Source organism: Saimiri boliviensis, chromosome 7, assembly GCF_048565385.1.
Source record: "Saimiri boliviensis isolate mSaiBol1 chromosome 7, mSaiBol1.pri, whole genome shotgun sequence".
Lineage (NCBI taxonomy): Eukaryota > Metazoa > Chordata > Mammalia > Primates > Cebidae > Saimiri > Saimiri boliviensis.
Window position 1 is genome coordinate 39,893,664 of NC_133455.1, and position 24,600 is coordinate 39,918,263.

General features: G+C 41.4%; 1 long non-coding RNA gene and 2 pseudogenes across 1 annotated transcript in view; 2 read left to right on the forward strand and 1 right to left on the reverse strand.

Annotated features, from left to right (window-relative positions):
- The window catches only part of LOC141585089 (uncharacterized), a 230,717-nt gene that overhangs the window by 197,668 nt on the left and 8,449 nt on the right, over positions 1 to 24,600 (forward strand). The window lies entirely within an intron of this gene.
- On the forward strand, positions 6,725 to 14,418 carry LOC141585088 (large ribosomal subunit protein eL29-like; annotated as a pseudogene).
- LOC120365162 (U6 spliceosomal RNA) lies at positions 24,077 to 24,172 on the reverse strand (annotated as a pseudogene).

The following is a 24,600-nucleotide window of genomic DNA, read 5'->3' on the forward strand; positions in this document are numbered from 1 at the left end:
ACAGAAAAGAGGATATAGCATTCTTATTAGGATATTTTTGTGTTAAAAATTGCTTTGCTAGTGGGCTGGGTACAGTGGCTCACACCTGTAATCTCTGCGCTTTGGGAGGCTGAGGCAGGCAGATCAACAGGTCAAGAGTTTGAGACCAGCTTGGCCAACTTGGTGAAACCCCGTCTCTACTAAAAATACAAAATTAGCTGGGCCTGGTGGTACGTACCTGTAATCCCAGCTACTCAGGAGGCTGAAGCAGGAGAATTGCTTAAATCTAGGAGACAGAGGTTGCAGTGAGATGAGATTGCACCATTGCACTCCAATCTGGGCGCTAGGCTAAGACTGTGTCTCAAAAAAAAATTGCTTTATTAATGCCTCTAAGAAGAAGTCCTTATCCTTTAGGTCTCTGAACTTTTCAAATCAAGTCTACATGCTAGATAAATCATTTAATTTATGCAACAATACATTATGACTATTTTCTATGTCATTAAAAATTTCTTTATCACATCATTTTAATGGCTGCATAGCATGCCACTGTGTGAGTGCAGAAAAATTATTTTGCAATTTCCTGTCTTGTTTTGTTTTATTTTTTTGAAAGAGTCTCACATTGTCACCCAGACTGGAGTGCAATGGCATGATCACAGCTCACTGCAACCTCCACCTCCCAGGCTTAAGTCATCCCCAACCTCAAGCTTCCTGAGTAGCTGGGACCACAGGCATGCACCACCATGCCCAGCTAATTTTTTGTATTTATGGTAGAAATGGGGTTTTGCCATATTTTTCAGGCTGGTCTTGAACTCCTGGGCTCAAGCAATCCACCTGCCTCAGCCTCTCTGGAATTACAGATGCAGCCACTGTGTTCAGCCTACGATTCCCTATTTTGATCATTAAATGGTTGTAATTTTTCCCTGACATAAACACCATATCTTTAAGCACCATCAAGATCATTTCCTTGGGATATATTCCCAGAAGTATAATACTGGGTCAAAATTTATGTACTTTCTTTTTTAAATTAATAGGTGCAATAAGTGAGTTGGTTAGGCATTATTACATATTAAAGAAAAGAAATACATTTGGTTTTCTTCAAATGTTTCAGATTTATTATAAGAGTACATGAAAAAGAAGGGAAAAAATAGAAATTGGGATATCATTCAAGAGAAACAAGATAGCAATTCTAGCTTTATCTATGGTTTTACTCTACTGGGCTACCATTGCTGTATCTTGTATTATAACTTCCTCTGCTTCTGCCTCTACTGACTTCTATCATCTCTCCAACTCATGACTTCCGCTTGCTCCTAGCTTCTTCCCCTTCAAGACTTCTACTGCCTTGTGGGTTTTTTTGTTTTTTGTTCATGCTACTAACTTACGAACTCTTCTGCATTTGATCTTAGCCAAGAAGGGATGACTCTGGACTCTTCTGTATGCCTTGAATTCAACATCTCTAAAAGAGATGGTTTACTCTTTTCCTATGGTGAAACTTTTACATATGACTTTCACACAAAACTCTCATGCAATAGCCCATGCTTGCATGGTATTTAAGCATTTCAAGCTTTGTTTCTACACAGTAAGCTTTGGCTGTTGGCTGCTATCAGACTAAGGGTCCATTGATGGTTCAATCAATCAGCTGTGACTAGGGAAGCATGGTCACGTAGAAACAATGGAGAACCAGACAGGCTTCTGATGAAGGCACCACTGTAATTCACTACATCATGTGCAATAGCCTTCCAGAAAATAGTAGTTTGTCCACTAGCAGTGTATAGGGTGCTGGTTTTCCAAACCATTGGCAACAATTGATATAATTTTGAAATCTCCCCACATTTGTTAGATTAATACTACTTTATAGGGATTTAAGTATACATTTCTTAACAATTTATGCGGTGGATTTTTTTTTCCAGGAGCTTATTGGCCATTTGTATTTTACTTGTTCATATACTTTACCTTTTTACATATTCGGATAACTGCCTTTCCTTAGAATTTATGGAGCTTTTTATAAGGAAGAAATATTATTCTTTTTTTTCATTATAATGAGATAAACTGGTATTTAACAATGTTTATTATATATGTCTCTCTGACTCTATTTTTGTATCCGATGTTGAGCCCCCCCTTTTTTGTTAGTTTGTTTTTTTTGAGATGGAGTCTTACTCTGTCACACAGGCTGGAGTGCAGTGGTGCAATCTTCACTCACTTCAACCTCCACCTTCCAGGTTCAAGCGATTCTCAAGCCTCAGCCTCCTGAATAGCTGGGATTACAGGCACCTGCTACCATACCTAATTTTTGTTGTTGTTGTTGTTTTTGTTGTTGTTGTTTTGTATTTTAGTAGAGACAGGGTTTCACTATGTAGGCCAGGCTGATCTTAAACTCTTGACCTCAAATGATCCACTTGCTTTGGCTTCCCAAAATGCTGGGATTATAGGCATGAGCCACACTGGGCCAGGACTTTTTTTAGCTAATTGAAATTATAATGATGTCCTGAGTATAAATAAATGCTACCGAAATGTTAATTACCATCATATTCTTAATGCTCTGGAATGTCTTAGGGCAACTTGTTTAGATTCTCTGTTGGACACGTATTGTAGAAGTTAAGGAGTCCTATTTTGCAAAAAAAAAAAAAAAAGGTGTAATTGTAGATTTATGAAATATTCAACCCAGGTAAAAACCTGTCCATCATAAAACTATTATTCCTGTCTCATATAAAAAAGCAAGCACTGAAATATGAAACTTCCACATCAAGATAGGTTGCTGGGTCTTTAGAACTTGGTGTTACATTCACACTTGTACAGAAGACCTGTCATTCATCTTTCATGCCTGCTTCCACTGAATTACTCTAAAGTTTGATGACAGGTCAGGTACCTAAAATTTGTCTCAGATAGTTCAGTTCCATCACATTTTTAATATTTCTTTTTTGTTTTCGAGACAGGGTCTTGCTCTGTCACCCAGGTTGGAGTGCAGTGGTACAACCTCAGCTCACCGCAGGATTGACCTCCCTGGTTCAAGCAAATCCTCCCACCTCAGCCTCCCAAGTATCTGGGGGCTCAGGTGCATGCCATTGCGCCTGATTAATTTTTGTAGAGATGGGGTTTCACCATGTTGCCCAGGCTGGTGTCAAACACCTGGACTCAAACAATCCTGTCTTGATCCCCCGCCAAAGTGCTGGGATGACAGGTATGAGCCACTGTGCCTGACCTGCATATATTTCTGTATCAGAGGGACACTTAAGTATCTTAAACTTTGTTTATGAAAAGTCTATTCATTTAAGACCAAAGTTGAGAGGGAGAATAGAGAGAAGATCTACTACACAATGGACAGACCTTATGCTTTAGACTGTCGATATCCTAAAGACAATATCCATGTCATATTTGTAGAGATGATTTAGCAATACATTAACAGGGTTGTCTATGATGTGCTAAATGTCAATCACAGTCTAAACTTCTTTCCTTAATTTGGTCAATCTCTGACATTCAGCTAATGCTAAGTGGTGGGATAAATTTTCTTCAGCACCTGGGGCCTGATCTGAGTTATATAGAATAGTTATGTGTGTTGTAGCAGAGACTACTAATTGATTCTCCAACATGTGTACCCTTTTAATTCTATATTAATAAAAATTTCGGATGAACACATGCCTTCCCATCTAGAGTCAACACATCCCAGTCTTTCTTGCAGTTAAATGTGGCCATGTAACTAGCTTTATGCCAATGGGGTGTGAATAGATGTTTTGTATGGCTGTTACAGATGGTTCCCTTAAAAGGCATGCTCTACATCTGTGTGGGGGGCAAATTAAAAAAAAATGTTTTTGAAGGCTTTCTCTGCCAGGCATGGTGGCTCATGCCTGTAATCCCAGCACTTTGGGAGGCCGAGGCGGGTGGATCATGAGGTCAGGAGTTTGAGACCAGCCTGGCCAGTATGGTGAAACCCTGTCTTTTCTAAAAATACAAAAATTAGCTGGGCATGGTGGCGTGCACCTATAATCCCAGCTACCCGGGAGGCTGAGGAAGGAGCTCGAAGCTGGGAGGCAGAGGTTGTAGTGAGCCAAGATGGTGCCATTGCACTACAGCCTGGGCGACAGAGTGAGACCCTGTCTCGAAATAAATAAATAAAAATAAAAGTCATTCTTTTCATACTGGTCTCAGTTTATGCAACTATGCAGGTTCACTTACACTCCCTCTTAAGGTCTTCCTTGCTCTTTACCCTGCTTCTGACTTGGGCCATTCATGTGGCTGCTACCACTAGTTTTCTTCCTTTCTTTTCTTTGACAGGATTTTGCTTTGCGGCCTAGGCTGGAGTGCAGTGCCACAGTGACACATTTCAAGCTTTGTTTCTATGCAGTAAGCTTTGGCTGTTGGCTGCTATCAGACTACGGGCCCATTGTTGGTCCAATCAATCGGCTGTGACTAGGGAAGCATGGTCACATAGCAGAAATAATGGAGAACAAGACATATGGAACGAGTGATTCTTCCACCTTAGACTTCCAAGTAACAAGGACTGCAGGCTCCAGCAACCACAGCCAGCTAATTTTAATTTTTTTTTGTAGAGATGGGGGTCTCACTATGTTTCCTAGGCTGGTCTTGAACTCCGGAACTCAAGAGATCCTCCTGCTGTAGCCTCCCAAAGTGCTGGGATTATAGGCATAAGCCACCATGGTTCATTTGCTTGTTTTCTAAAACCAACCATTGCTTAGCCTTGCAGGCTATTACCTCTATACTATGGAATATCTTTTATATCCATGCCCAAAGACACTAGGCTTCCTGAGGGGCTGCCTGAAGGGACTGGTAATACAGCCCCAAAATATAGAGGAATATTAACTCTCCACAGGGTAATCTATAAATTTGGCCAGTGAGAGACAAGAAATTGGAAATGGCTGGCAGATAAATTGCTTAGCTTTCCTACTCTTGACAGTGAGTTTTTAAACCTTTGCCTACATTCCTACATTGGTGGTATGTTTGAAATGCAAAAAACCTTGGCCTAACCATAGAGCTACTGAATCAAATCTGTGTCTCAACAGGATCCTGAGAGAATCATATGCACATTAAAGCTGGAAAAGCACTGCTCCAAGAAAAAGCCATGCCACAAACGAAACCAAACCAACACCTAGACACATGTATTCAAACTATTAAAAACTAAAGACAGCTGGGCACGGTGCCTCATGTCTATAATCCCAGCACTTTGGGAGGCTGATGTGGGCAGATCACCTGAGGTTGGGAGTTCAAGCCCAGCCTGACCAACATGGGGAAACCCTGTCTCTACTAAAAATACAAAATTAGCTGTGCATGGTGGCACATGCCTGTAATCCCAGCTACTTGGGAGGCTGAGGCAGGAGAATAGCTTGAACCTGGGAGGCGGAGGTTGCGCTGAACCGAGATCACACCACTGCACTCCAGCCTGGTCAACAAGAGTGAAACTCGGTCTTAAAAAAAAAAAATTTAGCTGGGTATGGTGGCACACGCCTGTAGTCCCAGCAACTTGGGAGGCTGAGGCAGGAGAATCACTTGAACCTGGGAGGCAGAGGTTGCAGGGAGCCGAGATCACACCACTGCACTCCAGCCTGGGTGACAGAACAAGACTTCTTCTCTCAAAAACAAACAAACAAACAAACAAACAAACACCAAGAAAAAAACCAAAATGTCTTTATAAGGAAAAAGTCCCATTCACTCTTCTGTCCAGGATGGATTAAACCCCATATATCCTCTAGGAGTGGCCCTTAATATCTCATACATACTTTGAGAAATATGTAAACATTTATTTATTTATTTATTTATTTATTTATTTATTTATTTAGACTGGGTCTCAGCCCAGGCTGGAGTGCAGTGGCACTATCTCACCTCATTGCAGCCTCTACCTCCCAGGCTCAAGCAATCTTCCTGCCTCGGTCCCCCAGGTAGCTGGGACTGCAGGTGCACACAACCATGTATTGCTAGTGTTTGCAGTTTTGTAGAGATGGGGTTTTGTCATGTTTTCCAGGCTGATCTTGAACTCGACTCAAGTGATCCTCTTGTGTCAGCCTCTCTAAGTGCTGGGATTATGGGCATGAACCACCGTGCCCCACCATAACAGCCTTTTTTTTTTTTTTTTTTTTTTTTTGTCAAGCATCTGGATGTCTTGAGTATTTTGAAATCCCAAACATTCTCCCCTCTACCCCACCCAAATGAAGAACATATGACCCAAATGAAGCAGAAATTTGAATCCAGAACATAAAGACACGCAGAAGACTGGGGTTGATGGACACAGCACGGTGGCTCACTCCTATAATCCCAATACTTTGGAAGGCTGAGGCAAGAGGATTGCTGGGCAATTTAGCAAAACGATGTCTCTACAACAACTAATTTTTTAAAAATTAGCCGGGCTTGGTGGCATGCACCTATAGTCCTAGCTACTTGAGAGGCTGAAGCAAGAGAATTGCTTGAGCCCAGGAGTTCAGGGATGCAGTGAGGCATGATAGGGCCACTGCCTTCTGTCTGGGTAACAGAGCAAGACCTTGTCTAAAAAAAGAAGGAGAAGGAGAAGAAAGAAGAAGAAGAAGAAAAGAAGAAGAAGGAGAAGGAGAAGGAGAAGGAGAAGAAAGAGGAAGAAGGAGAAGAAGAAGAAGAGGAAAGAAGAAGGAGGAGGAGGAGGATGGAGAGGAGGAGGAGAAGGAGGACGGGGGAGAGGGAGAGGGAGAGGGGGAGGGAGAGGAGGAGAAGGAGGAAGACTGGGTTGAGTCATTTTCTTGGCAGCATCCAAGATGTACTGATTCAGGAATTCCTGGTACTGGGGCCCCTGGAGATCCCCTAGTCTGGTTCTTTTTAAACCTAATTTGTTCTTTTTTTCCTTGAATTCTGTGTTTTCTTGTATTATTCCAATCAGTTCTTTATTGCTTGAATTAGTCAGAATCTATGTTTGTTGTTTGCAAGCAAAGGACCATAACTAAGACAAGTGACAATGTGAAAGTGGAACTGTGTTCTGGGCCAGATTCTTTTGAGTTGAGCCTGCTTACAGACTGTGGGATGACCCAATGTTCCCACAATTTTCTTTAGTAATTCTTATGGGCAACCTCTGATCTTACAGTGCACAATATGCTGAAATATCACTTGTCCCTTACTTGGTGAAAAAATATTGCATTATATATTAGGCCCACATTTGTTCTTATGAGTCTGTGTGGATAAAAGTAGTGTAGTGATATTGATGCCCATAAAAAACCATTTTGATCATAAAAGAAAATAACATCCTTCAGCTATAAAGTGGCCATTCAAATGCTCCAGAATATGCTTCTATTATTTTTTGACATTATCAATGAATGAAAGCACATGGTTTTAAAAAAGCGATTTGTGGTAAAGGATTTTCAGATCCTTGAAGACAGGTTTGAGAAATCTGGCCCTGGGGTATTACAGACTATTGCGATACATCTATTTTTCTTGTAGTTCACAGACTTCATCTTTCTCCCTGATACCTCAGTGATAATTAGGTCGAGGCTTGACAAATGTGTAGCTGAGTGTCATATGTTTAAAAAATTAACACGCGGCCGGGCGCTGTGGCTCACGCCTGTAATCCCAGCTCTTAGGGAGGCAGAGGCGGGAGGATACCTTGAGCCCAGGAGTTCGAGACCTGCCTGGGCAATATAGCGCGACCCCATTCTCCACAAAAAGGAAAAAACCAAAAAGACAAAAAAAAAAAAAATTAACATGCAAGAACATGAGCAGAAAATTCATAAAAAGGAAAGTCCAAATGGCCAATAAATACAGAAAAATATGTTTAGTCTCAATCGTGAGCAAAGATGTATTAGTCAGAATGGTATAGATAATGCTGCCATAATGCTCAACCCTAAATCTCAGTGGCTTACAACAACAAAGTTTTATTTTTTGTTCATACTCATCATGCCTTAGTTGGAGTCTCTATTCCATATTGTTCTATCAAATTGAATACAGTATGTTCATGTTCATCAATTATAGGACCCAGGCCATTTTCTGAAGCATTGTTGGTAATCAACAGCAGAAGTGAAAGAGAGCTCTGTAAGATCTTGCTCAGCCCAGAAGTGACACATACCATTGCTATTTACAACTCAATGACCAGAACAGGTCGCAGGGCCCCACCTAACCTCAAGGGCCATAACACAATTTTTTTTTTTTTGAGACAGAGTCTCGCTCTATTGCCCAGGCTGGAGTGCAGTGGTGTAATCTTGGCTCACTGCAACCTCTGCTGCCTCCCTGGTTTGTGATCTTTGTGCCTCAGCCTCCCTAGTAGCTGGGACTACAACCATGAACCACCATGCCCAGCTAATTTTTGTTGTATTTTTAGTAGATATGGGGTTTCGACATGTTGCCCAGGCTGGTCTCAAACGCCTGAGCTCAGTAAATCTGCCTGCCTCAGCCTCCCAAAGTGCTAGGATTACAGATGTGAGCCACCACGCCCAGCCCATAAAATTAAATCTTACCACATGCTAGGAGGTAGAAAACCAGAGGTATTTGGTGGGGAGTATTAATGATTATAACGTATCATCAAAACAATAAGTTATTATTTTTCAGCTAACAGATTGGCAACTTTACAAAGACAGCTAAAACCATTTTATTTTTATTTTTTTTTATTTTTTCAAAAAAAGTTAAAATATAGACATGGGGTCTCCCTATGTTGCCAAGGCTGATCTCAAACTCCTGGACTCCAAGGATCCTCCCACCTCTGCCTCCCAAAGTGTTGGGATTACAGGTGTGAGTCGCTGCACCCAGCCCAGCTAAAATCTTGTCTCATCAAATGTGTAAATTGAAAATGAAAGTTTATACGTCAATTCTGGGGTAATTTGACAGTATACACAAATACATATGTACACACACACACACACACACACACACACACACACACACAGTGTGCATACTCTTTACCCTGCAATTGCATTTCTAGAAAGTCAACCTATGGAGATATTTAACAATTGTGAAAAGATAAATTTACAAAAGTATTCATTGAAGCATTTTATATAATGGTTGAAAATGTATACAATTCATAAACACAGCAATAGAGTAATGACCAAACAGCTTATGCCATATCTGTTAGATTAAATATTGTGGAGCCATTAAAATTATGCTAGCAAAGACTGGGCATGGTGGCTTACACCTGTAATCCCAGAAGTTTGGGAGGCCGAGGCAGGCAGATCACTTGAGGTCAGTAGTTCGAGACCAGCCTGTGCAAAGTGGTGAAACCTCATTTCTACTAAAAATCCAAAAATCAGTAGGGCATGATGGCAGGTGCCTGTAATCCCAGCTACTTGGGAGGCTGAAGCAGGAGAATCTCTTGGAAAGAAGTTGAGGCACCTCAAGAAACCCTGGAGACAGTGAGCCAAGATCGTGCCACTGCACTCCAGCCAGTGTGATGGAATGAGATGCTGTCACCCCCCCCAAAAAATTATGCTAACAAAGTAATATATTTATTAAATGATTTTAAATGCCAAAACAGTCTGTATGTATTCAGTGTAACATCTTGCTGCATTCTGCAAGTGCAAGTGAAAAAAAGCACCATGGAGTTCTCCCTGATTGATTCTTTACTGATAAACAGAGGATACTGCAATTATCACTATTCCTTCAACACAGCTTGTACATCCACAATGAAGAACCTCAACCAGGACTGACCTTCCTGGAGTAACACATTGTGCTATTTTATAGTTCAGCTCTTCCCTATCCGCAGAAGCTATCCTGGAAGCGAGATGGTGGGCGCTGTCCCTTCACAGAGTGCTTCCACTTCCCTAGAAGCTCATTTATGCTCAAGACTAGGAAAGAAATACAAGTACTGACTGTTTGCTTCACAATCCTTCTTACGGTTGAGTTTTCCTTCCCCAAAGAACCATCCCCTGTTCTCTATGAATTAGCAAATTATCCTGATCTTCTCATACAAACTCATTTCCTCCTTTCCTTCCCACCTCCCTCTTCCTTCACCCCTTTCCTTCCTTGTTTCCTTCGAAGAAACATTTATGAGCAGTTTAAGTCTCAGGCACTGTGTCCAGTGCTAGGAATACCCCGAGTAAACAAGACACTATCTCTCTTCTCGTGGAGCATATTATTCCTTGGAGAACAGAAGGACAACAGCAGTTGCAATATATCCCTGTGGCAAGCACTTCTGTGATGTCCCAAAGGATCCCTGCTTCCTGGTATTCATGTCCTTGTGTGATTCCCCTCTCCTGAGTGTTGGCTCAACTTATGACTTGCTTCTAACAAGTAGAATATGGTAAAGTGATAGGATGTCATTTTGAGATTAGGTAATAAAAAGACTCACTTCCATCATGGGTCCCCATGCCCCATCCCTTGATCTGGGGGAAGCAAGCTGCCAGGTGCTCCACTATTATGTTAATGATTGGTGTCATTTATCAGAAAGAGAAGGTAATTGTAAAACTAATCACAATGAAAGCAAAACAGCGTTATCAAATCCTAACAGGATTGTCTACTGAAAGCTCTGAGCCTAAGGCTTCCTTGCATCTTCTCTTGCTGTTGTTCTTAAGAAGAGAAGTGGTTTAATGTGTGCAGCAGCAATAAAAAAGTTAAGAGGAAAAGAAGTGGTTAAAAAATAAATTGCAATACCAAACCAAAATTTTCTTCTTGATGTAATCAGAAGGATGAAAGAGAATTGGAAAAGAAATCGTAAGATAACTATTTTAGCTTTGCTGTGTCTGTATGCTACTAAAACTCATCTCTTATTTGTGCGGCACTTTGAAAGCACTGACCTACACTAACCAACCAAGACCCTCAGCCACAAAACGGTTTTTTTTTTTTTATTTGTCAAGGAAACCTTCCTTCTTAGCCAGGGTAAGCTGCTTTTTCAAACCAGGGCTAAGACAATAGTTCGTTACCTGAATGCATGGCACAGTATTATACCATGAATTTTTATGGTCTGTTGACAAATTTTAATCAGTATATAAACTTGACTTCCCCCTTCCAGCTGAGAATACACATTTTTATGTTTGTGTGACCGAAGGCTCTGTAGAGTGAGTTGGGAAAAGTGTATCCCACTCTCCATCTGTATAAGTCAGGGTTCTCTAGAGGGACAGGACTAATAGGATATATGTAAATACAAAACAGAGTTTATGAAGGAGTATTGACTCATGTGATCACAAGGTGAGTTCCATAATAGGCTGCCTGCAAGCTGAGCAAGAAAGCCGTTCAAGTCCCAAAACCTCAAAAGTAGGGAAGCCAACAGTGCAGTCTTCAGTCTGTAGCCAAAAACCTGAGAGCCCCTGGCAAACCACTGGTGTAAGTCCGAGAGTCCAAAAGCTAAAGAACGTGGAGTCTGATGTTTGAGTGTAAGAAGCATCCAGCATGGGAGAAAGATGGAGGCCAGTCCAGTCCTCCCACATTCTTCTGCCTGCTTTTTTTGTTTTGTTTTGTTTTTGAGACTGAGTCTTGCTCTGTCACCCAGGCTGGAGTGCAGTGGCACAATCTCAGCTTACTTCAACCTCTGCCACCCAGGTTCAAGCGATTCTCCTGCCTCAGTCTCCCAAGTAGTTCAGATTACAGGCTCCTGCCACCATGCCTGGCTATTTTTTTGCATTTTTAGTAGAGATGGGGTTTCGTTATGTAGGCCAGGCTGGTCCGGAACTCCTGACCTCAAGTGATCTGCCCACCTTGGCATCCCAAAGTGCTGGGATTACAGGCATGAGCCACTGCATCCAGCTCTTCTGCCTGCTTTATCCTAGCCATGCTGGCAGCTGATTAAATGATGCCCACACAAATTGACGGTGGGTCTGTCTCTCCCAGTCCACTGACTCAAATGTTAATCTCCTTTGGCAACACCCTCACAGATACACCCAAAACAATACTTTGCATCTTTCAATCCAATCAAGTTGGCACTCAATATTAACCATTATACCATCCTTAAGAACTATCACCGCCAGGCTCAGTGGCTTACGCCTGTAATCCTAGCACTTTGGGAGGCTGAGGCGGGCAAATCACAAGGTCAGGAGTTTGAGACCAGCCTGGCCTACATGGCAAAATCCAGCCTTTACTAAAAATGCAAAAATTAGCCAGGGGTGGTGACACATACCTGTAATCCCAGCTACTTGGGAGGCTGAGGCAGGAGAATTGCTTGAACCCAGGAGACAGAGATTGCAGTGAGCCAAGATCACACCATTGCTCTCCAGCCTGGGTGACAGAGCAAAACTCTGTCCCAAAAACAAACAAACAAACAAACAAAAAACTATCACCTTTCTGCTGGGCATGGTGGCTCACGCCTCATGCCTGTTATTCCAGCACTTTGGAAGTCCAAGATGGGCAGATAACCTGAGGTCAAGAGTTAGAGACCAGCCTGACCAGCATGGAGAAACCCAGTCTTTACTCAAAATACAAAATTAGGTGTGGTGATGTGGCCTGTAATCCCAGCTACTCGGGAGGCTGAGGCAGGAGAATCACTTGAACCTGGGAGGCAGAGGTTGTGGTGAGTCAAGATTGCACCATTGCAGTCCAGCCTGGGCATCAAGAGCAACACTCTGTCTCAAAAATAAACAACAACAAAAAAGAAATATCACCATTCTAATCTGCTTTAAATTTTATATGGAACCAAAGAAGAGCCCATATAGCGAATACAATCCTAAGCAAAAACAACAAAGCTAGAGGCATCATGCTACCTGACTTCAAACTATACTACAAGGCTACAGTACCAAAACAGCATGGTACTGGTACCAAAACAGATAAGTAGACCAATGGAACAGAACAGAGACCTCAGAAATAACACCACACATCTACAACCATCTGATCTCCAACAAATCTGACAAAAGCAAGCCATGGGGAAAGGATTCCCTATTTAATAAATGGTGCTGATAAAATAGGCTAGCCCTATGGAGAAAACAGAAACTGAACCCCGTCCTTATACCTTATATAAAAATTAACCTGGATTAATGACTTAAACCTAAAACCTAAAACCATAAAAACCCTAGAAGAAAACCTAGGCAATACCTAGAAGAAAACCTAGGCAGAGTCTTCATGACTAAAACACCAAAAGCAATTGCAACAAAAGCCAAAATTGACAAATGGGATCTAATTAAACCAAAGAGCTTCTGCACAGCAAAAGAAACTATCATCAGAGTGAACAGACAACCTACAGAATGGGAGAAAATTTTTGCAATCTATCCTTCTGACAAGGTCTAATATCCAGAATCTACAAGGAACTTAAACAAATTCACAAGAAAAAAAATCAAAAAGTGGGTGAAGGATATGAACAGACACTTCTCAAGAGAAGACATTATGTGGCCAACAAATGTATGAGAAAATGCTCATCATCACTGGTCATTAGGAAAATGCAAATCAAAACCACAGTGAGATACCTTCTCATGCCAGTTAGAATGGTCATTATTGGGGAAGCGTGGCTTAGGTGCAGACATGGCCAAGTCCAAGAACCACACCACACACAACCAGTCCCGAAAATGGCACAGAAATGGTATCAAGAAACCCCGATCACAAAGATACGAATCTCTTAAAGGGGTGGACCCCAAGTTCCTGAGGAACATGCGCTTTGCCAAGAAGCACAGAAGGGCCTAAAGAAGATGCAGGCCAACAGTGCCAAGGCCATGTGTGCACGTGCCGAGGCCATCACGGCCCTCGGAAAGCCAAGGAGGTTAAGCCCAAGATCCCAAAGGGTGTCAGCCGTAATCTCAGTTGATTTGCCTACATTGCCCACCCCAAGCTTGGGAAGCATGCTCGTGCTCACATTGCCAAGGGGCTCAGGCTCTGCTGGCCAAAGGCCAAGGCCAAGGCCAAGACCAAGGATCAAAACAAGGCCCAGACTGCAGCTCCGGCTTCAGTTCCAGCTCAGTCTCCCAAAGGTGCCCAGGCCCCTACAAAGGCTTCAGAGTCGATATCTCTGCCAATGTGAGGACAGAAGGACTGGTGTGACCCCCCGGGGCTGCCATCTGCATGGGGCTGGGGTCCCCCTGTCCTGTTTGTGCAAATAAACTTGAGGGAGGAAAAAAAAATAGAATGGTAATTATTAAAAAGTCAGGAAACAACAGATGCTGGAGAGGATGTGGAGAAATAGGAACACTTTTACACTGTTGGTGGGAGTATAAATTAGTTCGACCATTGTGGAAGACAGTGTGGTGAGTTCTCAAGGATCTAGAACCAGAAATACCATTTGACCCAGCAGTCCCATTACTGGGTATATACCCAAAGGATTATAAATTGTTCTATTATAAGGACATATGCACATGTATGTTTATTGCAGCACTTTTACAATAGCAAAGACTTGGAACCAACCTAAATGCCCCTGATGATAGACTGGAAAGGGAAAATGTGGCACATATAGATCATGGAAAACTATGCAGCCATAAAAAACGATGAGTTCATGTCCTTTGTAGAGACATGGATGAACCTGGAGACCATCATTCTCAGAAAATTGACACAAGAACAGAAAATCAAACACTGCATGTTCTCACTCATAGGCGGGTGTTGAACAATGAGAACACATGGACACAGGGAGGAGAGCACTACACATTGGGGTCTGTTGGGGAGGGGACTAAGGGAGGGACAATGGAGGATAGGGAATTGGGGAGGGATAACATGGGGAGAAATGCCAGATATAGGTGATGAGGATGGAGGTAGCAAACCATATTGTCATGTATGTACCTATGCAACAATCCTGCATGTTCTTTACATGTACCCCAGAACCTAAAATGCAATTAAAAATATATATATGTATATATTCATACATATATACATATGTATGAATGAGTTTATGTCTTTTGGAGGGGCATGGATGAAGCTGGAAGACATAATTCTCAGCAAACTAATACAGGAACAGAAAACCAAACACTGCATGATGTCACTCACAAGTGGGAGTTGAACAATGAGAACACATGGGCACAGGGAGGGGAACATCATCACATACCAGGGCCTGCCAGGGAATGGGGGATGAGGAAAGGGGGAGCATTAGGAAAAATACCTAATGCATGCGGGGCTTAAAACCTAGATGACAGGTTAATAGGTGAAGCAAAACACCATGGTACATCATACCTATGTAACAAACCTGCACATTCTGTACATGTATCCCAGAACTTTAAGTAAAATGAAACAAAAAAGCCCCTCCCAAACCAGCAAAAATAAGTAACATATTATTTAAGAGATAAAGAAAAAAAAAAGAAACATCACCTTTCTATGGGAACAGTGAAGTGGAACAGTAGTCAGGGCAATCTACGCTTGAAGGCTGCATAGCAATAAGGAATTACCAAGTGAGTAGTCAAACTGTCTTCAATTTTCTAAAACTTGCTATCTAAAAATGACCATTCACCTGTAGATGAAAAGAGTCGAACTCTGTAAAATATTTGAAGGGATTTATTCTGAGTGTTAGCGATAGTGAACCCCAAGTTTTTCTTCAAAGTATCAGTATGTTAGTATGTTCAGGTCTCTTATTCTTTAATTGTCTATTTTAAAGTTTAACTTCCTTGTAGTTTCAGTAAAAAACCTTCTCCACTAGTCCTAATCAGTAGTTTACATCTGTTCCCCCCCTCACCCCACCCCTGGCTCTATCCTGACTCATCCCTGTCACCTGCTTTGGTCAACTGCTCCAGTCACCTGCTCAGGTCACCTTCTTTGACTTAAGTCACACCTGGCTACCTGCTCTGACCCGCCCATAACCGTCCTTCACACAAAACCGCCCACCCTACCACTCCAGCTTGACCCCTGCTCTCTTTAAAATAGCCAATCGGGATTAGTCTAGCTTGTGTGGTCTAACCCTAGCCATTAGGGGAACGACACAGCAATAGGAGTGATCCCTGTCAGGGGTAAATACCGCTTCCCCTCCTTGTCCAGGCATGCAGCCACCATTGCCCCATCTGTGAGCGACAGCCTTCTATAGAAGTAAACTGCCTTGCTGAGAGGGTTTATCTTTGAGTGCTATTTCTTTTGCAGCACTGAAATTTTATTTGTAACATGAGCCAAATATGAGTGACCATGGGCCATGACACAGCCCTCAGGAGGTCCTGAGAACATGAGCCCAACGTGGTCAAGGTGCAGCTTGGTTTTATAAATTTTAGAGAGGCATGAGACATCAGTCAAATATATTTAAGAAATACGTTGGTTTGGTCCAGAAAGGTGGGACAAATCAAAGTGGGGGCTTCCAGGCTGCAGGTTAATATAAACATTTTCTGGTTGACAATTGGTTGAGTTTGTCTAAAGACCTGAAATAGATAAAAAGGGAATGTTCAGGTTAAGATAAAGATTGTGGAGACCAAAGTTCTTTTGAAGTCTTATAGTGGCTGCCCTTAGAGACAACAGATGACAAATGTTTCCTATTCAGATTTTAATCTCTTTAGGATTGGGAGGGTATGGAAGAAAAAGATCTAGCTCTGTTAATAGAGATTCTTTACAGATACAATTTTGCCCCCAACAAAGAGCAGCTTTGCGGGGCCATTTCAAAATATGGCAAAGAAACATGTTTTGGGAGTGAAATATTCTGATTTTCTTCTTTGTCTCCTATTGTTATGCCGGAGTCAGGTTGGAAAGTAAATCATCATATATAGGGTTAAATGAAACCCATCTGATGAGAATTTATGATTTGTAGGGCATGACTCCCTAGACCTCTTAGGTAGGGATTTGGGCAACATAAAAAAAAAATCAGAGTTTAGTCCTCACACCTTTTGATGTTTTTGAACACATTATCCAAACTTCTAGAATTCCAAAATGTGGCTAATCCTCCCATTTTGGGGTTGACTTCAAATTCTAGTGTATGAAAAGGGTCATAGTTCAGAGATCAGTGGTCAGACTCATTCCACTAGCAACCAAATCAAATTTCAGAATTCTTGCAATCACAGTTGTACTTTTATGGAACAAATATTTCTTATTCATTTGTTTTGCCAAGGCAATAAAACATGACCAGTTTTATTGGTCATGTTTTGCAGAGATACTATTTTCTCTGAAAAAGTTCCTGATGTGCAAATTAGACTTCTTTTTTTCTTTTCTAAGTTACATTATGGAAACACTTTGAGCATGTAAATGATTTGTTCCAAGTGCCAACAGAATAACATTTCCTGAAAGAATGATGGTTTCCTCTCTCAGAATTTTGGAATCTACCCGATATATTTCTGGACAAATGGAATCAAACAGTATAGTCATACCCTGGAAGTGCAGAGGTTGGAAAAGAGGTGTAAAGGGCATAGTTGGGAGTGCAATTTTGTGCATAAGAACAGAAGAAGAAGATACAATGTTAGAAAATTTTCATTACACTTTTCTCTTTCACTGAAGAATTGGGCCATGTCTGAGTGCCTGGAGTAAGCTTAGCAAAAAATTACTTGATTCCCCATGCTGCTATGTTCTTTTCTTTCTTTCTTTCTTTTTTTTTTTTTTTTAAGCCAAATTTTTGCTCTTGTTTCCCAGGCTGGAGTGCAGTGGCATGATCTCTGCTCACTGCAACCTCCACCTCCTGGGTTCAAACAATTCTCCTGCCTCAGCCTCCTGAGTAGCTGAGATTACAGGTGCCTGCCACCACTTCCAGCTAATTTTTTTTTTGTATTTTTACTAGAGATGGTGTTTCTCCATGTTGGTCAGGTTGGTCTTGAACTCCCAACCTCAGGTAATCCACCTGCCTCAGCCTCCCAAAGTGCTGAGATTACAGGTGTGAGCCACTGTGCCTGGCTTGCTATGTTCTACAGAACTTTCTCTTCACATTACTATTTAACTGAATGGCCTATTTTATAAACCAAATACCACAGTATTTCCACACATTTAAATTCAAATAAATATGCTGACCTAAAGTATGAAAATCTGTTGAGATATCAGGTGAATTTTTCTTGTTTAAAATTTAAGAGATACTTGCTAGCCTTGCCAAAATGATTTTAATTCAGTATTTAACTTGGACTGAAATGTTTGTGTTAAAACATGTGCTCTGAATGAAGATCGCATGTTTTAACACAGGCTTTATGTGAGCAACATGGCTGTTTATTCACCCAGGTGCGTGTGGGCTGAGTCCAAAAACAGTCAGCGGAGGGGAGTGGGATAAGGAGTTGGTTTTATAGGTTTGGAGCAGGCAGCCGAAAGTTTAGAAGTTACGGTTTAGGGCAGTTTTTGCAAGCTGGGAGTGGATCCTAGGGTCTGGTTGACCAAGGTCAGATACAAAGTCCAATTGCCTTATCAATTGAGGTGGGAATAAGGAACAAAAAGAGTGTCTCAAAGTTAATTAGGTGCTGCAGGAGTTGATTATTTCTTCTCCTTTTCATGCTCTTCCAGTTACTTCAGATTTTCCAGGAACTCGTCTGGGGTGTTCGTGCAGGTCACAAAGGTTACCATGGCATCCATGGTGCTATCAGTTGGCCTAAAAGACCTTACAGTTTGAATTCTGGACAAGAAAACAATGAAAGTTATGAGGGTTACAAAAAAAAAAAAAAATAGCCGAGCATGGTGTCTCACACCTGGAATCCCAGCAATTTGGGAAGCTGAGGCAGGAGAATCCCTGGAGGCTAGGGGTTTGAGACCAGCCTGGGCAAACAAAGTGAGACCTCATCTCTATTAAAATTAAAAGAAGTTAAAAAAAAATTAAGTCAGTTGGGCACAGTGGCTCATGCCTGTAATCCCAGCACTTTGGGAGGTCAAGGTAGGTGGATCACCTGAGGTCAGGAGTTTGAGACCAGCTTGGTCAACATGCTGAGACCCCATCTCTACTAAAGTTTAAAAAATAATCAGGCCTGGTGGCACACGCCTGTAATCCCAGCTACTTGCGGGGCTGAGGTAGGAGAATCGCTTGAACCCAGGAGGCGGGGATTGCAGTGAGACAAGATCACTGCACTCTAGTCTGGGTAACAGAGGGAAACATAATCTAAAAAAAAAAAAAAAGAAAGAAAGGAGAAAGAAAAGAAAGAAAGAGAAAGAAGAAAGAAAGAAAGAAAGAAAGAAAGAAAGAAAGAAAGAAAGAAAGAAAGAAAAAGAAAGAGAAAGGAAAAGAAAAAAAAGAAAAGGCCGAGCATGGTGGCTTATGCCTGTAATAGCAGCACTATGGCAGGCTGACGGCAGTGAATCACCTGATTCAAACTTCTATTTCTACAAGTTTGTTTGTTTGGTTTTTTTCCCTGTAAGAATAGTTTTTAATCCATGGTCTCACAAGCAGTGCAGTGGGCAGGCAGGCTGCCTTGAGCCCTTTCCAGCCTTAAATACCTTATCCTAATCTTGGATGTGCTCATACAGGCGGTCAATTTGGGTCCAAAAGTATCTGGAAAGCTCTCCCTGCTTTGCTTTCAATGTTGGTGCCAACAGCCCATTTTCAATGGAAAATGGCTATGGATGAAGAAAAATGGCTTTGATCTGTTAAAAGAATTTAAGGCTGCTTTCTTTCCCAATTTTCTGCATGTCTTCTAAAATAGCTTTTCTTACAACTTGGTTTTGGCACAGTTCCTCAAAGGAGTCCTTCACCCCAAGCTTGGCTGCAAACGAGGGAAGTGTACCCGTGTCAGGAGTTTGAGACCAGCCTGGCCAACATGGCAAAACCCCATCTCTACTAAAAATACAAAAATTAGCTGGGCTCTGTGACAGGCGCCTGTAATCCCAGCTACTTGGGAGGCTGAGGCAGCAGAATTGCTTGAACCTGGGAGGCAGAAGTTGCAGTGAACCGAGATCATACCACTGCACTCCAGCCTGGGTGACAGGGCGAGACTCTGTCTCAAAAAATAAAATAAAATATAAACCAAATAAAATGCCACAGGAACACCCTGAAGAGAAGGGTTACTTTGGCCATGAGGCAATTTCACAACTCCTTCCATGTCCTTGTAGATTACTCCAAGGGACTGAAATGAGGGAAGGGTGATAACACTACATGACAAATGCACAGCAGGTTGAACTATATTCCTGGGCAATGGAGGATGAAGCAAGAAGGCAGTTCAAGGGATGCAACCTCTATTCGAGCCCCACAAGACTGTGGCTGTGACCCTCTCTGCAGTATCTGTGTCAAAGACTCAGACATACACAAAGAATAATTTTGAAATCTACACGTGACACAGAATTGAGAAGAATGATTGAAGTATTGTCTTGCCCAGAAATTCTATTTCTAGAAGTTTGCTTTAAACATGCATTCTACGTTGTATCCCTTAAGGGAACATATGCTTCCTATTACCATGTCTTTGTGTTTGAATACATTTCTAATTAAATCCAAGTGACTTGGAAAATGGAGTTTCTAAGAGAACATATCAATGACTTGATATTCTGGAATGTTAAATATGTTACAAAGTAAATTCATGATGCCAGAGTTAAAAACAAAAACATACAAACCAAGCAGTCAACATTCCTTTTTCAAACACAAGCTGTGCTGTCATCCTTTTATTACCATAACATGATTTTTATTAAACTCTTACTTTTATTTCATTTACATGATTAGACCTAAAATCCACATTTTAACCGCGCCATGAAAAGATGATTAGACAATTTATACTTACTCAGTGGTTGAAACGAAGTAGTAAAAACCATTTCGTCTTTCCTCTCTCTCTTTCTCTTTCTCCTTCCTTTCCTTTTTCTCCTTTACTTCTTTTATTCCCCCCTCCTTTCTCCCACAAACATTTATCCTAGTATGAGCCTGAAGCTTTTCTAAGAGCACACATTTGCAAGATATGATACTTAGATTCAAGCATACTTAACCAGCCATGTCCAGAATAAGTGTAATATGATGCAGTTGACCTATTGTAATATCCATCCACACATCTCACATGTTTTTAAACTCTCATTTCGGTCCATTCATCTTTGGATACTGACTCACCACCATGTAGTTCCTGATTAGATTATTGTTCATCCCTACTTTGAAAGCAAAATAAGAGTGTGCTCAGCTGACTCTTTAGTGAGTCAGTGGACCCTCTCTTCATTTTCTAATTCTAGTTCTACTTCGGGATTGAATAAGCAATTCTCTACCCAGCAATTGTAATTAAACTCATTAATTTAAAAAGTACACATAGACCTTAACACATCAATTAAAATGGTTGTAGATTGTGCCTAATAAAGCATGGGAATCAAATAAGTAGTTCTATGTACAAAGGCTAAAATAGAAAATAAAACTGAGTATGTTTAATGTAGCTGATATATCACTATGGACCTGCTTCCATGTCTTCTGCTGTTTTTAGAAATGATTTTCTCTTTTTGCTTTTGTTGCTGTTGATATTTGGTAGGCTACCCAGGTCTTTTAAAGTAAGGACAAAAGATAAGAATTTGTTAGCTCTCGTCCGTGATGTTTATTAACATCCCAATGACACATGAAAAAGTGTCTGTAAGGGTATCTTTTATATTTGAGTTTCTCTTGTCTGGGCACAGTGGCTTACACCTGTAATCCCAGCAATTGGGTAGGCTGAGGTAGGAGGATTGCTTGAGCTCAGGAATTTGAGACCAGCCTGGGAAACATGGTGAAACCCCATCTCTAGTAAAAATACAAAAACTAGCTGGGCATGGTGGTGCCCACTTGTAGTCCCAGCTACTTGGGAGGCTGAGGTGGGAGGTGCTTGAGCCTGAGAGGTTGAGGCTGCAGTGAGTAGTGATCACGCTGCTGCACTCCAGCCTGGGTGACAGAATAAGACCTTGTCTAAAAAAAAAAAAAAAAAAAATAGTTTCTGTAAGTCATTCATTTTAAAATAAACTAGAAAATCCTGTATGTTTAGCTAAACTACTTTGTAAAACGAAGTCAAGGGTAAATCTTAACAAATTTATCTGAATACAGATTAGGACTTTCCTATTTATTTTTAGGATAATTTTTGGTGGTGCTGACAATGGGTGGGAAGTAGCCCTCATTTTAAAGATCTGAACACATGTGCACAGGCCTTACTATGACACAGTCATTCTTTCTGGTCCAAGAATCATCACTGCCAAAATCCTATAGCAGGGAAGGTCAGTGATTCATTTAGACAGGTGCATCTCTGGGGGGACTTCACAAAAAGAGAGAGCACACTGGCATTTCTTCCCTGTTCTACATGGGATGGAGCCAAGTGAAGGGGGGCAGTCAGAGCACCCCTTAGAGAATCGGGGGACTAGCCAGAAACAGGTGAGGGACTTTCACTCCTTGGCCAGATGCTTGCTGGGCTGGAGGAATGTATAGGCCTGCCCAGTGCTACTACAGGAGTGGAAGTCAATTGAGTTTTGGGGAGAACCTAACAAGTGTTTGATAGAGGCAGGAGACAGGCAAATACCTAGGTAGATATACAGCAGGTCCCTGGTGAAAGCCAACCTTCAAGACGGAAACTGTCCCAGGTAAATACTCAGACCGAATTGAGAATCTCCCTTCCTGTTTGGTGTACTTTCCTCTGATTGATCCCTACCCTTCACCTATTTTACATATACTTACCCCTTCCTCATTCGTTTTCAACATTGTTGTGTCCACCTTTGAGTGGTGTCTTTGCTATGACTTTTTTGCATACTCACAAACCAATCAACACACACTCCCTATTCTGAGCCCATAAAAAGCCCCGTGCTCAGCCATATTGGGGAAATTTCCTGTCCTTTGGGTCTGAGAACTACCTCCACCCCCTGCCATGTCCCCTCTTTTTGCCGAGAGCTTTCTTTTCACTTAATAAATTCTATTCCACTTTTTGATGTTTGTATACCTTTCTTCTTGGTTGTGAGACAAGAACCCAGACTTAGCTGAGCTAAGGAGTAAAAATCCTGCATCAGGTCTTCTGGAGTTTGAGGGGTATAGAGGAACTAGAGTGACCTCCAGTGGCATGGCAATGACAGAAGGTTGCTGTGGGAGCAATTATACTTCCATTGTTTGGCATAAGGTTACCCATGAACCACGAAGACACTATGAAGACTGTTCACCAGATGGAGTAAAAGGACAGGCCATGCACCATTTCCTCAGTGCTGGTCCTGCCTGTCAACTGTTATAGAAGACAGGGGAGGAATAGGGATGAGAAGAGAGAGCAGGAGATTTAAATTGGATGAGAAAATAAAGTTTAATATAAACTGAACTGGAATTTTCCATAGCTGAAATGAGACTCTTCTCACATCTGAGGATGGCCCCAAAGCTAAGAGATCTGCCTGAAATGTTATCCAGGGGCCAAGAAGGTAGAATTGCTTGTTTGAAAATAGCAGTGGAGGCCGGGCGCGGTGGCTCAAGCCTGTAATCCCAGCACTTTGGGAGGCTGAGGCGGGTGGATCACAAGGTCGAGAGATCGAGACCAACCTGATCAACATGGTGAAACCCTGTCTCTACTAAAAATACAAAAAATTAGCTGGGCATGGTGGCGCGTGCCTATAATCCCAGCTACTCAGGAGGCTGAGGCAGGAGAATTGCCTGAACCCAGGAGGCGGAGGTTGCGGTGAGCCGAGATCGTGCCATTGCACTCCAGCCTGGGTAACAAGAGCAAAACTCCGTCTCAGAAAAAAAAAAAAAAAGAAAATAGCAGTGGAAAAGAAAAAGCAGCTTACTGATTATAATAACCAACTCAGCCCATTCAATAAATCAGTTACACAGTTTATACGGTTTATTTTAAAAGTAAGTTACTGTACCACCTATGGTCTAACCTTGCATATTTACATATATATAACTTAAGAAGAAAAAATTAAAAACAAATAAAGAAATAAAAGAAACTTGAACCTGAATTTAATCTAGTCTCTTCAACAAACTACCAGCTTACAGAAAATATGGGCAATTACATAACCCATTAATGACACCAGGAGAAAACTGTCAGCCCAATCTTGAAAGTAAGAAATTCAACAGGACAAACAGCCTTACTTTTTCAATGAACACATACCATGTTACAAAGTTAATTCGTGATACCAGAGTTAAAAACATTAGGAAAGGGAGGAAAGACAAGGCAAGGGGACTGTCATACATTAAAATAGAATTTTAAAAAAAAATTTAATTTTAGGATGGGCATGGTGGCTCACCCTGTAATCCCAGCACTTTGGGAGGCTGAGGTGGGTGGATCACCTGATGTCAGGCATTCAAGACCAGCCTGGCTAACATGGTGAAACCCCATCTCTACTCAAAAATAAAAACAAAAACAATACAAAAATTAGCCAAGTGTCATGGTGCGTGCGTGTAGTCCCAGCTACTTGGGAGGCTGAGGCAGGAGAATCACTTGAACCCAGAAGGCAGAGGTTGCAGTGAGCCAAGATTGTGCCATTGCACTCCATCATGGGTGATACAGTGAGCATCCATCTCAAATAATAATAAAATTGTTATTATTTTAGTAAATAATTTATTTTGGAACGCTTCACAAATTTGCATGTCTTCCTCGGTCATGCTAATCTTTTCTGTATCATTTCAATTTTAGTATGTGCTGCCGAAGTGAGCACAAAACAGACTTAAGAGAATATGTAAAATATGTAGTGTCTGCACTGTTTAAATTTTTATTTGAACAGCCATAAAAATACTCTTTAGACAATCAATAAAAGTTAAACTTGGACTGGATATTACATATTATTCTTTGAGGGCATGCCAATGTTACTGTTATGTTTGTTTTTCAAGTTCTTATGCATTAGAGAAGCATACTGAAGTATTTACAGGTAGAGAAATATGATGACTGGGATTTGTTTTAAAATACTCCATGATAAAAGAAAAAATGTGAGAATTTAGGCAGCAGAGAAGGATTCATAAAAGAAGAATAGCAGAGTATAAATAATTATTGAAGCTGGGCAATAGGTACATATGGCTTTATTATGTTGGTCTGTCTATTCTCACATGCAAAATTTTCCATAATAAAAGGTTTAAAGTTCAGGAGC